A 6,657-nucleotide genomic window follows, 5' to 3' on the forward strand; every position below is an offset into this window, starting at 1 on the left:
TTGTTCTATTAAAACTAAAAATGAAAATTTAGGGTAAGGGAGCAATAACATTCTATAGAACAGAGAGCAAGGACGTGTTCTAGATGACACCTAGCGTGATACTTTATAGCTCATCCTCTTTAAATTTTGTATTATTTTATTTCTGCTAGCAACATAAATGCTATTTTAGTATAACATTATTTTATAAAAACCCTGAAACTCATAGAAAATCTAGCCGAAAGCATTATAATTTAACCTTACTCTGTGTGTGTGTGTGTGTGTGTGTGTGTGTGTGTGTGTATGTGCGCGCGCGCGTGCGTGCTCAGATATAGAATGGCAACGGTCTGGTTATAGTGATTTCATATAATTATAATTTTTTAAAGACTAAGAGTTTCCTTAAATACAGTTTAAAGACTGGATGTCATAAACCTTTTTTGTTGGTGCATCTGATAATATGAGAAAATATAAACTATAACCTTAGCATTAGTCTTTACAGAATTATGTTGGAGAAATTATTTTAAGAAATGTAAAGACTTTACCATGTATGTTAACTCTTTCAGTACCTTAATATTTCCACTGAGCTTACACATTAAAATTCACAAATACCTGACAATCCTTTTACGAATGTGTATGTCATCCTTGAGCTGGGACCCTGCTGTTCTTCTCCACGTCGTTCCAATTTTAGTATATGTGCTGCCTAAGCAAGCACCCAATAATCCTTTTAAACAGGACAACTGATTATAGTTAAGGATAATTTGACCTAAAACTGTTGTAGATGAAATGAACACTATTATAATGTGTAGAAGCTTAAGAAAACAACTGGGTTCTAAATATGAGATCAGTAAACAGTGGCTTAGTATGTCAATAAACTGTTACTTATCTGTTAACTGGCAAATTTACCAAATAGTTCTTCACTTGATAATTACATGTATATAAACTCAATAAATATTTCATTTCAGAGACTCTAAAATAAAAATTATCAAGAGACAGGACAGTGGAAAGAAGAAGAATGCGGGAAGTATAAAGGGAGCAAGAAAGTCAAATGCTGCATTAGTTGCTTCTAATTGTTAATTTTCAAAGGTATTTGCCAGTACAGAATTGGCAACAGCTGAGGAGTAGGTAACTCTCATTCCTTATGGATCTTCTTTGGACAATTGAATATTCTAAGACTTCTTTTCTTTCACTTAAAAATAGTTTGATAAACAACTTTAGATTTTTTTTTTCTTCCGTGTGGGGAGAGAGCTTTTTCTGCTTTCAATATGTCACTTGTAGTTATATATTAATTAAATGAACTGTGGATTTTCTCTTACTTCAGGAATTACAATAGAATAAATGGAGTGCTAAAAGGATGGTACCACATTCTTTGTCATTTACATTTAACTCCTAAGAAGATTAACTATGTTCCTTTAATTGCTCAGAATTAGAAGGCAGGTTGCAGTTAATACCTAATGGAGGAAAGAGGGACAAGAATTGAGGGCAAGTGAAGAAGTGTGGCGACTCACTGAGATTAATAGAACACAATGTTGGGATAGTGATTTACACATCTAATGGAAAGAAGGAACACCAAAAAAATACTTCTTTTACAAAATGCCGTGTCAGGAGACTCTGGCTCAACACAGACACACACACACACACACACACACACACACACACACACACACACACAGAGGAAGTTCATAAGCCCCCAACCCCCCTCAAATAAGCCTAGATATTTAAAAAGAAGTAATATCTTCATATGAATATTATTTCTAAACATATAGAAAGTGTAGTTTTCTTTGAAAACATTCCTACATATTGCACCTGAAATAAAGTAGAAAGAATTTTGAGTTATATTAACTTTTACCAGGAATGTCATGACAGGGAGGAGAGAAAGCCCCACAGAAGCCTTATGATTATAAACATGCTGGGAAAACTCTTCTGCACACTGCATCAGCATCTGAAGACATCCTTGCTTCAACACTTTCATAAGTATGTTTTATTTTATAGCTCACTTTATAGTATGTATTATTTCATAGCTCATTGTGTGGTGTGTGATTTGATACAAAGGCAAAGGGTGGTGGGCAATAAAACAACGCTGTGTCATCTGTATGTGTGTGCATGTGTGTGTGTGAGTGTGTGTGTGTGCATGGTTTTAAAAGATGTGATTTCAAAATTTACATGGTAATTCAAACTTAAAACCTTGCCAAGTGACAGGCATGATGTTAGTTAGGCTCAAGGTAGAATAAAACAGAGCCAGTATTTCCATTTTGTGTGACTTCATGTCCCAGATAATAATTATAACAACAATAACTGTTATTTGGACAATATTTTGCAATGTAAGCTGTGGTACCTCTGATGATAACGGGTGTATAACTGGCCAACTTGTCTATCTTTACCAAAAGACTGAAACAACACAGAAAAGATAAACTAAATTAATCTAAGAAACATTACACCTTTGAATTCATAGAAGTGAATTTATAGGAATTTTAATGTCAAATTTAAAATTTTTGAATGAAAAGTACCGTTAGTGACCCACCATGTCGCCAGCAGGATTGAGGGGAGCCATTTCCTTACCTCCTTGCTGTCGTTGAAGGTTTCCATTTCATTTTTCCATCAGTCTGATAAGAGTAGCATGGTATGCCACTGTTTTAAATCCCTTACCCTGACTACTAGTGAACACAACCAACTGCATAACTTGGGGGCCCAGTACAAAATGAAAATGCAGAGCCCTGGCCCAGATTCAGAAAGCAGTCTCCCTTCTCATAGCCCAGCCCTGCAACTCATGATGGATAGAGGTCTTCCAAGGGATTAAAGCCTTTGTACCTGGACACACTTGATACCTGGCTACAGGTAGGCAAAAGAAGCCTGCTGGGTAACTCATTGAGCAAGCAGTGAAACAATCCAGGATCACCTGGGGCATGTGCCTGACCGTCTCTTTCAGCACCCTGCCTAGACCCACTGCTTTCATAGGGCAACAGCAAAATGGAGGCCTTCTCCAGCCATCCAAGCTGTTTTCCATTCCCTGCAGGGAGGGGAACAAGCCATCCCAGGAAGGAAGGACACAGGAAGGTGGGAAGAGGCTAGACCTCACATGAGCCAGAGCACATGCTCCAAATTCCACTCAGAGTTCACTTACAAAACCCAAATTCAAAAATAAAGTTTTTTAGAATTTTAAAACGATGACAAGAGAGAGTTAGACCCCAAACATGGGGGCCTTTTCAGTGCAGCAACCTGTATTATCTGCCCATGAAACAGAACTTGCGAGTGAGAGTGAATATTTATCCACAAGTTTTTTGGGTTTGTATATTTATTTTTCTCCAAATTTGTTGAGCATAGCCTTTGCCCACTATGTTTGTTTATTTATGTTTTTAGACATTTTAGAATCATGTTCAAGAGAGATAAGAACATATTTTCTGCTCAATACATATTTAATATCGCCTAGTCTATTTTTGTCCTTATAAAGACTTCAAAATTTTTGTGCAGATGGGGCTCCTGGGTGGCTCAGTCGGTTGGGCCTCCGACTCCAGCTCAGGTCATGATCTCGCCACCCGTGAGTTCAAGCCCCGCGTCGGGCTCTGTGCTGACAGCTCAGAGCCTGGAGCCTGTTTTGGATTCTGTGTCTTCCTCTCTCTCTGACCCTCCCCCGTTCCTGCTCTGTCTCTCCCTGTCTCAAAAATAAATAAGCATTAAAAAAAAATTCAAAATTTTTGTGCAGAAGAGTAGTTTGATTTCTTTTCCTTCATGGATTCTGGCGATAAGATTTTATCCACTTCCAAATTATGAAAATATCCTCATGTTTCCCATGAATCTTTTTTATTTAACTTCTTTTTTTATTTTTGTTTTTTTCATTTTGAGCTCTAATTCAATGGAAATACACTTATGTGTATGATGGGATGTTTCAGTATAATTTTATATTCTTTCACATGGTTTCAGTGGCCAAATACCATTATTAAACTGTTCAGCTCTTTTTCAGGCGTGGGGCATATAATCCCATCTATATCACACACAAAATTTCCATTTGTATTTGAATAAGTTTTGGTTCTCTTTATTCTACTGTATTGAACCACTATGTTGTTATGACAACTATCTGATTACAATAGCTTCTTTGTGATTGTTAGCTATCTTGTATTGCTGATTTTTTAAAGATTAGAAATAGGGAGTCAACTCTATTCATAACACGCAGTTTAGCTGTTATTAAGTATGTGGAAGTGCTTAACCTTACATTTTATGTTCTCTTGGGTAATGAAGTTTGGTGTAAAGGTTTACATAAAGACTTGTGAGTCAAATCTTATATTAAAATCCTATTCTTTTGAGTACTAGTCAACATGTAAATTGTCTATACTTGCAATGCCTTATATTTTTTTTATCTCTAGAACAAGGATAATTAAACTTTTTCACAAAACATGTTTCTTGCAACATTACAAACACTCGGTAAGTATTAATCCTCTCCCATCGTAACACCAATGCATTTAACTTTAATATTAGTGTATCTCTGGCCATGTCTTTCTCTTCTACCTTGTAACTTTCAAGTAGGTGTCATTTATCTGGCAATGAAGATAGAGCTGTAAAATTTTAATCCTATTGGAGGTACTATTTTTCAGTATCAATTTTAGTTTCTTTGCAGTTATTCTAATAATACATACATTTAAGCTTATTCTTCTGTCCCTTTTGACTTTTGTTATTCTATATCATTTCACTTGCCTTTTTTTTTTCCTTTTATTTACTGGGTTGAATAATTTGCATGGTTTCCTCGAGTCAGCAATCTCATGTCTCATGTAAATACATATATATTTTCATCAGTGTTTGTCTTCATTTTAATGGCTGCACTAACCCATGGGCTTATTTATTAATATGCCCAAACCAAATAATTTATGTCATTCCTCCAGGTTACACAAAATCTTCAGGACACATTTATTTCCTCACCTCTTTTCCAACTTACATGAACTCAAGTTTTTCAAATAAACTTTTGAATTTTAAGTCCAAGTTAGCCGCCCCCCCCCCCCCGCCAGAGTGCTTCTTATACCAACAATATTGTTCGCAATCATACTATCATCATCAATTTTGGAGGAACAATGAATTCTCCTGGATTTATTTATTGACTAACTTGCCTTCTATTTTGAGATATTATGATATGGTTTTTATTCAACTATAATACTTTTCAGTAATTTTCTCAGAATATATATTTTCTTTTTTAAAATTGTCTCAGAGAATGTATAATTGATGTGTGTGTGTGTGTGTGTGTGTGTGTGTGTGTGTGTGTGTAACTACTAACTGGCTTACTTTCCTTCCTTCTTGTCTTTTTTTAACTTAAATGTTCTTTTCTTTTCTTTTTCTTTTTCTTTTTCTTGGCATAGTAAAGAAGTTCTTGGCTCAGAGAACTGTGCTGTCCGCTATACTTCATTGGTGCAGATGAGATGCATGATACAAGATTGACTCTCTTTCCTTCACTCTCATGAATTTATATATATATATTTTCCCATTAATCCTTGCAGGTGAGAAAACTTCACCAGGCTAAGTATGGGTGTGTTATCTTCTTTTCATTGATCACACTTGGTATTAAGTATTGACTTAAAAACTCAACTCTTTTTCAGCCAGTGTTGACTACTCTATTCATAGTTTGTGTTTTTTCTAGTGGTTTTGGTGCTGTTGTTGCTTTCCAGAATACCAATTGTTCCAATAGATTCCCTGGATTTGTTCACCACTTGTTTTGTTGCTCTCACTCTTAATTTCCAATTCTTCATAGGGTTCTTTTGTGGGGGAATTTGGCCATTTGATTTTCCAAACCATTAATTCTGCTTTTAGCATTTTATTTACCACTTTTTGTATAGAATATTTTAAACATAAAAATCACATTTCAAATGGGTTGTTAAAAACCCTATTCTAAGATTGTTATTCTACAGTATCTCCATGTCCTTAACAACTCTTTTCTGTATTATATATATGTTGAAAAAAACTTTACTGAATAAGCTAAAACATTTGAAAGAAGTTTCTGAAATCAAATCTGGTTTACCAATTACTAACTTTTTACATTGCATTTCTTAGACCAAAAGTTTCACCTCTTAAATCTCAGCTTCAGGAAATTGTTTTGAGAATTACATGAAAGACTCTGAGAAGCAAAGCCTAGCACATGGTAGGCACTTGATCAATGGGATTAATGGCATTAAAGAAACTGAAAACTATGAGAAAATGTGCTTTACATAAACATCCTTTAGCTAAGAACAATCTTGTGTATTCAGTATCATTCATTATTATTATTTTTAGTTTTAATGTTTATTTGTTTTTGAGAGAGAGAGAGAGTGAGCAGGGGAGGGGCAGAGAAGGGGCTTCATCTGAAGCAGGCTCCAGGCTCCAAGCTGTCAGCACAGAGCCTTACACAGGGCTTGAGAAGCCGACTTACCAGCTGGTAAGATCACAACCTGAGCCGAAGTCAGAGGTTTAACCGACTGAGCCACTAGGCGCCCCAGTATCGTTCATTATTATTAATCACAATGTCTCAAAAAATATTGAATGCATCTAATTCAGATACTATTTACTAATTTACAATCTCCAAGAACCATGAATGAGCTATTAAAGCTTATTAGCACTGTTTTTTTTTTTTGTATTTAGACTTTTTAGCTTATTATTACATAAGCCATCCAATATGTAGTAGAAAGAAATACAACGTCGTTAAACCCTTACTTTGATATACGTTTTTAAAAG

At 35.3% G+C, this 6,657-nt stretch overlaps 1 non-coding gene across 1 annotated transcript; it reads right to left on the reverse strand.

Annotated features, from left to right (window-relative positions):
* Window positions 1-579: 579 nt before the first annotated feature.
* On the reverse strand, window positions 580-688 carry LOC121040274 (U6 spliceosomal RNA). The gene has a single exon (XR_005795221.1). It is a non-coding gene; the product is annotated as a U6 spliceosomal RNA (small nuclear RNA).
* Window positions 689-6,657: the final 5,969 nt, after the last annotated feature.

Source organism: Herpailurus yagouaroundi, unplaced genomic scaffold (assembly GCF_014898765.1).
Source record: "Herpailurus yagouaroundi ecotype Mexico unplaced genomic scaffold, PumYag 28, whole genome shotgun sequence".
NCBI lineage: Eukaryota > Metazoa > Chordata > Mammalia > Carnivora > Felidae > Herpailurus > Herpailurus yagouaroundi.